Source organism: Oryza sativa, chromosome 12 (genome assembly GCF_034140825.1).
Source record: "Oryza sativa Japonica Group chromosome 12, ASM3414082v1".
NCBI classification, from domain to species: domain Eukaryota; kingdom Viridiplantae; phylum Streptophyta; class Magnoliopsida; order Poales; family Poaceae; genus Oryza; species Oryza sativa.
Genome location: NC_089046.1, coordinates 17,355,808 through 17,370,678, shown reverse-complemented (window position 1 = coordinate 17,370,678; position 14,871 = coordinate 17,355,808). Strand labels below are relative to the sequence as shown.

The window sequence follows — 14,871 nt, the reverse complement described above, 5'->3', positions numbered from 1 at the left end:
ACAGGCACGTTATCCCGCACAACCCAACCGCTGTGACGTACATAGTTCTTGGCGGCTTCGGCCGGGGCACTAGGACGTCCATCTTCTTCCACTTCCGTTATGATGTGCCGACCCTCAAGCTTCTTCGCTGCACCTCGTTGCCCGCGTGCCCTCTTCTGTCCAACGGAGGGTTGACTACCACTAGCCTCCTCCTCCTGGTTCCCCTCCATATCCCTTTCCACGTGCCCCTGCTGGTTCCCCTCCGCATCCCTCTCCACGTTCCCTTCCTCGTTCAAGTACTGGTTTGGATCCTCGTTCCCCTCTTCTTCATTCCAGTACTGGCTGCTTCCCTCCGCGATTGTATCGTACAATATCTGTTCCTCATCGCGGTCAGCCATCTGTTGATACAAGAAACATCTGCTAAGTCACGAGACATTTATGTTTTAACAATCTAAGTCATGTATGCTAAGTGTAAATGTCGTACATTAGAACCCTACACAACCTTACGTGCTAAGTCTAATTACAAATCGTGATATAAGCTAAGTCTAGGTGACGTATATTATACAACCCTAGCTAGTAAATAATTATATACTAAGTCTAATTACAAATAAAATAATCTTATATTAAAACTCAAATAATATGACATGCTAAGACTAAAATAGTCATGTATATGCTAAGTGTTTCGTGCGTATATGCTAAGTCTAATTAAGACTACAATAGTCAATTGCTACTTGTCGCACCAATTCCGTAGTCAATAATTACATACTAAGTCTAATTACAAATAAAGTAATCTTATATTAAAACTCAAATAATATTACATGCTAAGTGTAATATGTCGCACCACTTCCGTAGTCAATAATTACATACTAAGTCTAATTACAAATAAAGTAATCTTATATTAAAACTCAAATAATATTACATGCTAAGACTAAAATAGCCATGTATGCTAAGTGTTTCGTGCGTATATGCTAAGTCTAATTAAGACTACAATAGTCAATTGCTAGGAGTCGCACCAATTCCGTAGTCAATAATGTCATACTAAGTCTAATTTGCAATAAAATAATCTTATATTAAAACTCAAATAATATTAGAACACTACACAATCTTATATGATAAGTCTAATTACAGGTCTAATAATCTTAATTAATTGCATTACAAATATAACAATCATTTATATTATTACGTCACTTGCCTGCTCCAATTCCTTCTAGGGCTAGCTCTTCCACTCAGGCTTGACGGACGACTCCGACAACATGTATTTTTTGCAAGATACAAAAAGATGTATTAGGATAAATGCGAAGTAACATATATATATATATATATATATATATATATATATATATATATATATATATATATATATATATATTGCATTTCACGTTAACGTTCGTCCTCGTTCGTTCGCTCGTTCACGTTCCCTAGCTCGTTCACGTTCGTTCGCTCGTTCTCGTTCACGTTCGTTCGCTTGTTCTCATTCACGTTCGTTCCCTCGTTCTCGCTTGTCTTCGTTCGATCGTTCTCGTTCTCGCTCTCGTTCGTTCGATCGTTAACGGCGGTGTGGCGGCATCGGGGCGGCGGTTGGCGCGGCGGCGTGGCGGCGGCGGCGGCGGCGTGGCGACGGCGGCGGCGGCGTGGCGTTGCGGGGCAGTGGCGGCGGCGGCGTGGCGTGGCGGCGGCGGCATTGCGCGCGCGGCGGCGAAGGCGGCGGCGGCGTGGCGTTGGCATGCGGCGGCGGCGTTGCGCGGCGGCGAAGGCGGCGGCGTGGCGTGCCGGCGGCGGCATTGCGCGCGCGGCGGCGAAGACGGCGGCGTGGCGTGCCGGCGGCGGCTTGGCGCGGCGTCGGCATGGCGCGTCGTCGTCGTGGCGCGGCGTCTCGTGGCGGGCGGCGCGACGGAGAGAGATCGAGATCGGAGAGATCGAGATGAAGGGAGATCTGGCGGCGGCGGCTCTCACCCCAGAGATGCGGCGGCAGCGGAGGAGGCGGAGGCGGCGGCGAGGACGACGAGCTCGAGACGACGGCGAGATACGGCGGCGTCGGCGCGGGGATTTGCCCTAGGCAGTGGCGGCGAAGGAGAGAGGCTGAGAGAGATCGATCGGCCGAAAACGTCTAAGTGTTGGTGAAGAAGACGAGGGCGCACCGGGAATATATATACCCCCGGATCTTTACTCCCGGTTGTTCTCAACAACCGGGACTAAAGATATCTTTAGTCCCGGTTGTTGAGAACAACCGGGAGTAAAGAAAAGATCTTTACTCCCAGTTGTTGAGAACAACCGGGACTAAAGATATCTTTAGTCCCGGTTGTTCTCAACAACCGGGAGTAAATATCTTTTCCCGCTATTTCGAAATTCTTTTTAAACCCGGTTAGGGTTAAGAACCGGGACTAAAGATTATAGCACTGCATATAATTTTCGCTTACATATGTGTTTATAAAATAGAAGTTAATGCATTAACATTATTTAAAGTACAAAGATTAATGACAATTACTTCGAAAAATTATTTTTGTCTGTAATAAATTAAGTGGATAAATCGTAATAAGCAAATATATGACTTATAATTAATAAAAATTTCAATATATATATATATATACTTAGCATATATATGAATGATATTATTATATTGGTAAAAACTCTAATTAAGATATGTATGTACATACTGCATGATTTAAAATTAATAAAAATTGTAATCATCATATATACTTAGCGTAGGAATTATATTAAATTAAATGCTAAAAACTCTAATTAACATATGTAAATGCCACATGCATGATTTAAACCTTTTAAAAATTCGAATAGTCATATATAAGTAGCATATGAAAGATAGTAAATTAAATTGTGAAAAACTCTAATATATGAATGATAGTTTTAAAAATATATTAAATTTAATACTTTTAAAAATTCTCCAGTCAATTATAATTAGCATATGAATGATAGTAAATTAAATGTTAAAAACTCTAATTAACATATGAAATTGCCACTTGCGTGATTTAAAACTTTTAAAAATCCTCTAGTCAATTATAATTAGCATATGAATGCTAGTAAATTAAATGTTAAAAACTCTAATTAACATACATATGAAATTGCCACCTGTGTGATTTAAAACTTTTAAAAATTGTAAGTATCACATATAACTAGCATATACATGATTTAAACTTGTTGAAACCTCTAATAATCGTGCGTAATTAACATATGCCATACATCAATTGATTTATATGGATAATCAATACATCCAAAATAGTTTACATCGTGTACACAATAATTACGGCATTACATCGGCGGTGACGGTTGACCGCACGTACTTTCTCCTCACTATTGTTCCCTCCTTGTGATCGCTGCGTGAGTAAGGGGTGTCTTCATTTGATAGGAGGATGCTAGGGTCAATCGTCACCGTGAAAGGGGGTTGCCCATCCAACTGATCGTAATCCTCGTCAGTCTTGTCCTCAACTCCGACGATTTTTCTTTTGCCTGCGAGAACCACTTGACGCTTAGGCTCATCAGGCCCTCTGCCCTTCTTTCCTTTGCTAGACATGTCCTTCACGAAAAAGACTTGCGTTACATCATTGGCAAGGACAAAAGGTTCGTCCGAGTATCCAACCTTGTTAAGGTCAATAGTTGTCATCCCACTGTCATCAATCATTACGCCTCCACCAGTCAACCTAACCCATTGGCACCGGAACAGAGGAACCTTGAGAGGACCATAGTCAAGTTCCCATATGTCCTCGATGGCACCGTAATATGTGGCAGTTGTTCCATCGTGTCCCATGGCATCGACACGAACAGCGCTGTTTTGGTTCGTGTCTTCATGTCTTGGGCTCTCGTGTAGAATGTGTACCCATTGATCTCATATCCCTGGAATGTCGCGATCGACCCAGACGGTCCCCTCGCCAGGAAGGCAAGTTGTTGGTTGATCGACTCGTTACCCATGAGATGTTGTCGTAGCCACGCGGGGAAAGTATCAATGTGATGCCGTGTAATCCATGTATCGGACTTACCGATGTTCCTGGCGCGAACTAGAGCCAAGTGCTCCTCGATGTAAGGAGCTACCAATGAAGAGTGTTGCAGAACAGTGAAATGGGCTTTACGGAATAAATTGTTGTCTACCGTCATTATTGCTTTCCTTCCGAGAGTTCCCTTTCCCCGTAGTCTCCCTTCATGGCGTGATTCAGGTACCCCGATTGGGCGAAGGTCTTCGATAAATTCTACGCAAAATTCGATGACCTCCTCTGTTCCATAACCCTTGGCGATGCTTGCCTCTGGACGAGCACGGTTACGAACATACTTCTTCAGAACGCCCATGTACCTCTCGAAAGGAAACATGTTGTGTAGGTACATAGGCCCGAGAATACGGATCTCTTTCACAAGGTGACAAAGCAGATGCGTCATTATATTGAAAATGAAGGTGGAAATACCAACTCAAAACTGACGAGACATTGCACCACTTCATTCTGAAGGGCTTCTAATCTATCCGGATCGATGACCTTCTGCGAAATTGCGTTCATGAATGCACATAGCTTTGTTATTGTTGCCCGGACATTGTCTGGAAGGATACCCCTTATTACAACTGGTAGCAGATGTGTCATCAACACGTGACAGTCATGAGACTTTAGGTTTGTGAACTTCTTCTCCTTCGTGCTTATTATTCGCTTGATATTCGTGGAGTATCCAGACGGATATTCGTGGAGTATCCAGACGGTACCTTTATGCTCTCCAAGCATTCAAACATACTTTCCTTCTCTGCCTTGCTAAGAGTGTAGCTGGCTGGACTCAAGTAATGGCTTCCTTTCTCCTTTGGTTCCGGGTGAAGGTCGCCGCGTTGTTCCATATGCTTCAGATCATTACGTGCTTCCAGTGTATCTTTCGACTTTCCGTATACACCTAGGAAGCCAAGAAGGTTTACGCAAAGGTTCTTAGTGAGGTGCATTACGTCGATTGCGTGGCGTACGTCCAAGAATTCCCAATATGGTAACTCCCAAAATATAGAGTTCTTTTTCCACATCGCCGCGTGACCATCTTCGCTCTCTATATGCTGGCTTCCAGGCCCTTTTCCGAACACTACTTTAAGATCTTTAACCATAGCAAACACTGTTTTCCCGCTGCGATGTTTAGGCTTCGTACGGTGGTCGGCCTTATGTTCGAAGTGCTTGCCTTTCTTCCGTACCGGGTGGTTTGCTGCAAGGAATCGACGATGACCCATGTATACAACCTTCCTACAGTGCTTAAGATACGTACTTTCTGTTTCATCCATACAGTGAGTGCAAGCCTTGTACCCCTTGTTGGACTGTCCGGATAGGTTGCTAAGTGCAGGCCAATCGTTGATGGTTACGAACAGCAGCGCTCGTAGGTTAAACTCCTCCTGTTTGTCCTCGTCCCACACGGGGACACCTTCCTTCTTCCACAACTGTTTAAGATCTTCGACCAGTGGTCTTAGGTACACGTCGATGTCGTTACCAGGTTGCTTGGGGCCTTGAATAATAATCGGCATCATTATGTACTTCCTCTTCATGCATAGCCAGGGGGGAGGTTGTAGATACACATCGTAACGGGCCAAGTGCTATGGCCGCTACTCATCTCTCCAAAAGGATTCATGCCATCCGTACTCAAACCAAACCGTATGTTTCGTGCGTCCTTTCCAAATTCTTTAAATTTTCTGTCGATGTTTCGCCACTGCGAACCATCGGCGGGGTGTCTCAGCATCCCGTCCTGTTGACGCTCTTCAGCGTGCCATCGCAACATTCTAGCATTCCCCTTGTTCCTGAACAAACGCCTTAGCCATGGTATTATAGGGAAATACCACATCACCTTAGCAGGAATTCTCTTCTTTGTTAGCTGCCCGTCAACTTCTCCTGGATCGTCCCGTCTAATCTTGTATCGTAGTGCTTTGCAAACAGGGCATGCTTCTAGGTTCTCATACTCCTCACCGCGATATAGGATACAATCGTTCGGACATGCGTGAATCTTATGAACTTCCAGTCCTAACGGGCAGACTATCTTCTTAGCCTCGTACGTTGTCTCGGGCAATTTGTTTCCCCCCAGAAGAATGTTCTTGACGAGTTTCAATAAATCGCCAAATGCCTTGTCACTAACCCCATTTTTTGCCTTCCATTGCAACAACTCCAGAGTGGTATCCAACTTTTTGTGCCCCTGCTCGCAACCTGGGTACAACGAAGTTCTGTGGTCCTCCAACATCTTGTCCAATTTATGGGCCTCCTTTTTCACTTTCGCAGTCCTCCCTGGCGTCCTGCAACATCTGACCAAGATCATCCGCAACGTCGTTACCATCAGTAGCTATTTCCTCCTCGCCCGTTTGATTTCCTTCAAATCCAACATACTGAGCAAAGTCCGGAATATTGTCGTCTTCCACTTCATCTTCTTCCATTTCAACACCTTGCTCTCCGTGGGATGTCCAACAATTATAGCTTGGCATGAACCCCGACTCAAACAAGTGGAAATGAATAGTCCTGGATGCAGAATACTCCTTCTGATTCTTACACTTATTGCATGGACAACAAATAAAACCCCTTTGCCTGTTAGCTTCGGCCACTCTCAAAAAATAGTGCACGCCGTCAATAAACTCTTTGGACCGCCGGTCAGCGTACATCCATTGCCGATCCATCTACATGAGTCAAAAAAACCGTACACAAATAATTATTCTTACAATAATGACAGTCATACAATAATTATAAGATATCTTTATTCATACAAAAATCATAAAATATTACACCAAATAATTCTTAAAAACTATTTGTAAAGTTTTAAACTAATTTTAATGTGTTTCACTTCTTTTAATTTTCATTTTAGTTTGTTTTCTATTATTTAAGATTAACTTTCACTAGAGTTTTCCTTCTCAACTATTTTATAAAACCTTGTTTAGCAAATGAACTAAATTTCTATATATTCTTTCTTCCCCACACACATTTTCTCTCTCATCAACTTACAACTAAATTTTGGAGACAAAAAAAGTGTGCAAAACATAGGTGCAAATGTAGTATGACAAAAAAAAACATTGGAGGATGAAGTTGCAAACCTTTTAGGCACCTCCGATTTGTATGTAATCACCAAAATAAATTCAATAGAAATTTTGGCATAACCTCCCCTCTTTTTTGAAGAAATTTTGAAGCTTGCTCGGGCAGCTGGAGGAGGAAGAAGACATATATATAGGGGTGGGACTTTAGTCCCGGTTGGTAGCACCAACCGGGGCTAAAGATCACCGGGATCTTTAGTCCCGGTTGGTACCAACCGGGACTAAAGATCCCGGGGGGGCCTGACATGACCTGACAGCATTCGAACCGGGATTACGGTTGGTAACACAAACCGGGACTAAAGATCAAATATGCCCGTTACCCTTTTGAACCGGGACTAAAAATCATCTTTAGCCCCGGTTTTTATTGCATCCGGGACTATTGTGGAAATCGGCCGACCGACGAAAGATGGTTTCTCCACCAGTGGTTGGTGGGTGGTGCCGTGGTCTAGCCCACCGGTTCAGCTCGGGTCATTAATAGTTAAACCCAACGCGGTGATATAGTCCCTTCTCGTGGTTTCTTTGAGCCCCTTGCAATTTCTACTACTACTTACTTTTCCTGTGGAGTAAGCCAAATCGCATCATCGCGCTTGGTTCGACGAAACTTCGACGAGGCGCGTTGTCACCTTTTTCCTGTTCCACGATGAAACGGCAGGGATCATTTGCGCGCCACAATCGCCAATTATATAAGCCGAGGCCACACCGCCACAGAAGCAACGGTAAGCAAGCCCATCCACAACGGCAACCATTGAAGGGAGCTACAGTGTAAGTAGCTAGATACGCTTAATTAGGCGACTAGGCGAGTACGTAGTGGCTGCACCGCGCAGTCATGGCGTTTTCTGTGGAGAAGTGGGTAGGGTTCGGGTCAGCTATGGCTGGCGTCGGCTTGCTTTGGTCCCGAATGCCGGAGCACGTCCATGAGGAGGCTAGGTACATCATCAGTAGCTTGGTTCCCATGGCGATGTCCTACTTCAACCCCTACGAGCAGATCACTGTGTCCGAGTACATTGCAACGGAACATGCTGTTCGACGCCATCTCTGCCTACCTGAGAAGCGTGTGCTTGGATGGTGCAAGCAAGCTCAGGGCCCAGCTCCGCAACAACAGCAATGACGACCCACTTATTAGTCTGGAGGAGAACCAGGAGGTCGCCGACAGCTTCGAGGGCGCCCGCATGTGGTGGAGGCTGTTCCCCAAGACCTCCAAGAAGAGGGGGGGCACCATCATCAGCTTCTTGCCTGGGGACTCGGACGAGCCGCGGAGCTTGAGGCTGGTGTTTCACAAGCGCCACCGGCAGCTCGTGCTGAACTCCTACCTTCCAGGCGTCGTCCGGCAGTGGCGTGAGCTAATCGCTAAGAACCGACAGAGGCTATTGTTCACCAACCACGTCAAAGACGGGAAGAGCATGTGGAGCAATGTCCCGTACAATCCCCCGTCGACATTCGACTTGCTCGCCATGGAACCTGCCAAGAAGGTTGAGATCATGGACGATCTCAGAGCATTCCAGAAGGGGAAGGAGTACCACTCCAAGGTCGGCAAGGCGTGGAAGCGGGGATACCTTCTACACGGGCCACCGGGCACGGGCAAGACCACCATGATCGGGGCTATGGCCAACTTCCTCGACTACGACGTCTACGACCTCGACTTAATATCCGTCCTAAACAATGCCGACTTGCGGAAGCTCTTCCTTGATACGACCGACAAATCCATCATCGTTATCGAGGACATCGATGCGATTGAGGTCGAGCTCACAACCAACCGCAAGGGCAAGAAGGCAGCCAACGGCGACGACAAACATGTGGTGATAGGGCTGTCCGACAAGAATCACGACAAAAGTAAAGTGACACTGTCAGGGCTGCTCAACTTCATCGACGGGCTGTGGTCGGCGTGCGGCAGTGAACGAATCTTCGTGTTTACAACGAACCACGTTGACCACCTCGACCCGGCGCTGACCCGGCGTGGAAGGATGGATATGGACATCGAGATGTCCTACTGCCGGTTCGAGGCCTTCAAGATGCTCGCCAAGAACTACCTAAACATCACCGAGCACTCACTATTCAGTGAAATTGAGGGACTGCTGAGCGAGACCAACACCACTCCGGCAGACGTGGCCGATAAACTCATGCCGAGGAACGGTGAAATCGGTCCACTGCTCGACGAGATCGACGAGGAACCAGTCGATCGTGATAGCATCATGCTGCGCTACAACCGGAAGAGACATGCTGATGAACGCTTGGAAAGTTTAGTGGAAACACTGATCATGAAGAGGGCCAAGATGAATTCCGCAACATCTCCTATGGAAGAGGCCAAAGAGGAACAACCTAACGCAGAAGAAAGCTAGACAAGGGCCCCGGTCGGATATATATGTCATGGTGACTGGGCTTTTGTGTGTGGTGGAAAATGGTCAGCTAGGCTCCTTTTTGTGTGTTGCTATTTTACCTGATTTTCGTGTTTGTTTAGTCACTTACGCTTGCATAAGTCATACCCTAAAATGACACAATATACAAATGTTTAGCACAGAAAAATAACAACGATATGTGTGGGGTGCCAGTATAACTAAGTACATAAAATAAACAAAAAACATAGGGAACATGTGCTTCATTAATCTCAAGGTTCATAAATACAAATTCCCAAGGTAATATGTATGTATGTATGTATGTATGTGCACTCTATAGCTTGTCGTTGGATAGATCTGAACTTGAAGAAGTGGTCCTCTGGTTTCTGAGGTCTCGAAAGTCTCCCAGTTAATTACCTCCGCAGGCCTAGGTCAACAGAACACCTCCGATTAAGCTGCTTGTGGTTGTCTCTTCATATTCGCTTCACGTTTTGCATGCATGATGAATATTGGTGAAGATGGTGGATATGTACGTGGGCGCTGACAATGCATCTACGGCCAGGGTTTGCAGTTTCGAAAGTGTGTATTTTGCCAGGGGAGGCGAAATAACTGCAATCGACAAAATTTCAGAAATTTCAAAAATTTTCATCCGAAATTTTTTGAATTAAATTTGAAAATTTTGTCCGAAAAATCCGAAATATAGCCGAAAATTCCGAAAATTCGGGGACAAATCATTTTGCAATCAACAGAAGGATAATTGAACATTCGATCAATCAATAATTGCCAAATACTCATTAATTGTCCAATGACTAAAGTATTTACCTCCTGGTGGGGCTATGTTTCTCCCTCGCCCAATACCAGTCTCAGGATTGCCGCCCTCCGTTCCACTTCCAACAGCTGCTGCTGCTGATCCCCTTCCCCTTCCATCTTCCGCTCGTCTTCCAACAACTGCTGCTGCTCCCCTTCCCATTCCCCTGCTGAAATCAGCTCCAATTATTGAGTTGCATGCACTGACCAGTTCAACCCAAAAGCTTAAGCTGATGAGGAAAATGCGGGCAATTCACTTTATATTCCAACACTCCCCCTCACGCGAGGCCCCCTCAAGCCTCTAGCGTGGAATAGAAGTGGGTTGCATGCACTGACTAGTTTAACCCAAAAGCTTAAGCTGATGAGGAAAGGTAGGCAATTCACTTTATATTCCAACACTAATAGCTGCGGCGGCGGCTGATGGACCAGGGCAACCATGACCCCTGCATCTCCTACTGCCAGCATATGCAGGACCTTCTTCTCCCATGCCCACAGTGCACACTACTTCAAGAACAGGACAAGAGCAGAGTAACTAATCAGACAGTGGCGAAGTCGAAAATTGAGAGTTGAGACACCGAATCAGTAAGAATGGGGATGGAGAGGCAAGAAATTCCAAGATACATACCGCTGCCTCCTCGTCGTCGACAACCCTCTCGCCAAGTTACCGGATCCAGGAGCAACTGAATGCCACCCTCTACAGGAGGAGCACCGCCGCCAGGAGCCCGAGGGGCAGGGATGGCTAATGCGCTGATGACGTGGACTCTACGAGGGAGCAGCTGAGCCACCGCGGCCACCTGTAGGACGAGCGCCACCGTGATTGAGGTGTGGAGGTGGCAGCGTCACGTAGGAGGATTTGGCGCCGGAGGTTAAGGTTTTCGTCTCTCAGCGGCGCTGTCGGGGAAAAAATGGGTTAGGGTTAGGGTTGTGGGGGTAGTGAGGGCCTTATTAGCAAATTTTTTTAAAAATTTTTTGTCCAAATTTTTGACCGGCATTGACTTTTGCCGGACCCCACTAGCAAAACCGAAATTTTTCATCCGAAATTGCAATCCATGTCTACGGCCTCATCACTCCATGCGTCGGTTATTGTTATTCATACTATCAACATGTGTTGCATGGGTTACTGTTATTCATACTATTAACATGGGTTACTGTTATTCATACTATCAACACGTACTCAGACCTTAATATATACATAGTCAATATAATAATTTTATCAGTAACGTAATATTCATGGAAGATGATGACATCGTAGTTGAAAATTATAGTAAGAGCAAAACCTGAGATATGTTATCTACATTAAGTTTTTTTAAAAAAAATAAAATTACCGAGGAATTGGCTTCTAAGATTGCTGGCCATTGCATACTTGTGGTTCTCTTCTAAGAAGAAGAGTACTAGCAATTCTAATACACAGGAGATCCTTATATTATTGCGTCGCCTCACTGCTTCTGCTTCGACACGTTCAGCTGGTTCAGTTGCTTTGCCCTCTACACAAACTGGTTCTATTGTTCCTGGTTCTCAGACTTCCAATGAGGGATCCTCATCTGCTTCTGGTACTTTTCCGTGGATTCTTGATTCTTGTGTTTCTTTCCATATGACCCCTGATAAGTCTTGTCTTTCATCTATATATCATCCTTTAGTCCTTATTACTGTTCAAATTGCCGATGGTACCCCTCTTTCTGTTGTTGGTCGTGGAACTCTTTCATTTTCTTCTTTTAGTGGTCGTTCTGTTTCCTATGTTCCAAATTTGACCATACAGCTCATGTCTGCTGGACAGCTTGCTGATCATGGTTGTCGTGTTATTTTTGATTCTGACTCTTGTTGTGTTCAGGATCGACACACGGGTCTCCTAGTTGGTACTGGCCCTCGCCACCATGATTCTCAGCGTCTTTGGGAGCTTGACTGGCTTCGTCTTCCTTCCGCTGCGCTTTCCAGTCTTCTTGCTTCTGCTGCCTCCTCTACAGGGACCTTCACTCAGTGTCATCATAGTTTGGGCCATCTTTGTGGCTCTCGTCTATTGTCTTTAGTTCGTCGAGGTCTCTTAGGGTCTGTGTCGGGTGATGTGTCCTTAAATCAATGTCAAGGTTGTAAACATGGAAAACAGATCCAACTTCCCTATCCTACTAGTGAGTCTGTATCTAAGCGTCCTTTTGATCTTGTTCATTCTGATGTTTGGGGACCTGCCCCTTTTGTTTCGAAAGGGGGTAATCGCTACTATATCATTTTTATAGATGATTTTTCTCATCATACTTGGATTTATTTCATGTCTCATCGCACCGAGGTTTTGGCTATTTACAAATCATTTGCTCGCATGGTTCATACTCATTTTGATACACCCATCCTAACGTTTCGTGCTGATTCGGCTGGTGAGCACCTTTCTCGTGAGCTGCGTAGTTTTCTTTCTGAGTAGGGTACACTTCCACAGCTCTCTTGCCCTGGTGCTCATGCACAGTATGGTGTGGTGGAACGTAAGCATCGTCATCTCCTTGAGACTGCTCGAGCTCTTATGATTGCTTCTTCTGTTCCTCCTCATTTTTGGGCTGAGGCTGTTTCCACAGCTACATACTTGACAACATCCAACCTTCTTCTGCTCTTTAGGGTAGGCTTCCTCTTGAGCATCTTTGTGGTCAACCTCCTGACTACTCTAATTTGCGTATGTTTCGGAGTTCTTGCTATGTGCTTCTTGCACCCCGTGAGCATACGAAATTGACTGCTCAGTCTGTTGAGTGTGTGTTTCTTGGCTAAAGTGCGGAACATACGGGTTATCATTATTGGGATCCTGTAGGGCGTCGGATGTTGATTTCTCGGGATGTTACGTTTGATGAGTCTTGTCCTTTCTTTTCGCGTCCTAGTTCCACATCTTCTCATGAGACCTCTCTCTCATTCCTCACTTGTCCTGATGCCCCTATTTGTACTAGCATCCCTCTTTCAGTATCTTCCTCTCCAGTGGAGCCTCTTCCAGTGGACCCTTCTAATGAGACTCTTGCATCTTCCTATGTGCCTCCTCTTACTCAAGTCTATAGTCGTCGCCCTCGTGTTATGGAGCCTTATGTTGATGCTTCTCCTATTGCTCCTCCGAGATACAATCTTCGGGATCGTAATTTAGTTACGATTTGTCCAGAGGATCGCTATGGTCGCTATGCTTATGTTGCTACTATTCTCGCTGAACCTAGTTCTCATCAAGATGTTGATATTCATCAAGAATGGCAACATGTGATGGCAGAAGAGCTTGCTGCACTTGAGCGTACTGGTACTTGGGATCTTGTACCATTGCCATCTCATGTTCGTCCTATCACTTGTAAATGGATCTATAAGGTCAAGACTCGCTCTGATGGAACTCTTGAACGCTATAAAGTTCATCTTGTAGCGCGTGGTTTTCAACAAGAGCATGGTCATCATGAGACTTTTGCTCCTGTGGCTCACATGACCATTGTTCGAACTCTTCTTGCAGTAGCCTCTGCTCGTCATTGGAATATCTCCTAGCTTGATATTAAAAATGCTTTTCTCAATGAGGAATTGCATGAGGAGGTTTACATGCGACCACCCCTAGGATATTCGGTTCCTAAGGGTATGGTTTGTCGTCTTCGCCGCTCTCTTTATGGGCTCAAGCAAGCTCCTCGTGCTTGGTTTCAACGGTTTCCTTCTGTAGTCAGTGCAGCTGGTTTCTCGGCCAGTGCTTATGATCCTGCACTTTTTGTCCATACTTCGCCTCGTGGTCGTACCATTCTTTTTCTCTATGTTGATGATATGATTATCACTGGCGATAATGCTGATTTTATTGCTTTGGTTAAGGCACGTCTCAATGCTCAATTTTCTGATGTATGATCTTGGTTCTCTTCGCTATTTTCTAGGGATTGAGGTTTCCTCTACCCCTAAGGGTTTTTATCTTTCCTAAGCGAAGTATATTCAGGATCTTCTGGATAGGGCTTCTCTTACTGACCAACGCACGGTTGACACTCCTATGGAACTTAATCTTCATCTTTCTGCCACTACTGGTGTGCCATTAGCTGATCCCACTCGCTATCGCCATTTCGTAGGGAGTCTTGTTTATCTTGCTGTCACTCGTCCTGATATTTCCTATGCTGTGCATATTCTGAGTCAGTTTGTTTATGCTCCCACCCAACTTCACTATAGTCATCTTCTTCGTGTTCTTCGTTATCTTCGTGGGACTATCTCTCGTTGTCTTTTCTTTACTCGGTCCACATCTTTACAACTTCAAGTGTATTATGATGCTGCATGGGCTAGTGATTCCTTTAATCGCAAATCTCTTTCTGCTTATTGTGTTTTTCTTGGTGGTTCCCTCATTGCTTGGAAGACTAAGAAACAAACAACAGTTTCTCATTCTAGTGCAGAGGCTGAGTTACGAGCTATAGCCCAGCAGATGTTACTTGGTTACATTGGTTACTTGAGGATCTTGGTGTTTCTGTGACTTCCTCGACCTCTTTGTTGTCGGACAGTACAGGTGCTAATTAGTATTGCTCATGATCCTATCAAGCATGAGCTTAATAAGCATATTGGTGTGGATGCTTCTTACACACGCACCTAGGTACATGATCAGGTGATTGCTCTTCAGTATGTGCCTTCCGAGTTGCAGATAGCTGATTTCTTTACCAAGGCACAAACTAGAGCTCAACACACGTTCTATCTCTCCAAACTCAGTGTTGTTGATTCACCATAAGTTTGAGAGGGGGTGTGTTAGATGTATATTTAGATTTTATATTCCTTTATTTGTAAAGGGTT

The 14,871-nt window shown here is 45.0% G+C and overlaps 1 pseudogene; it reads left to right on the top strand.

Moving 5' to 3' along the window:
• The first annotated feature begins 7,715 nt into the window (after window positions 1–7,715).
• Window positions 7,716–9,635, top strand: LOC9271555 (AAA-ATPase At3g28610-like; annotated as a pseudogene).
• Window positions 9,636–14,871: the final 5,236 nt, after the last annotated feature.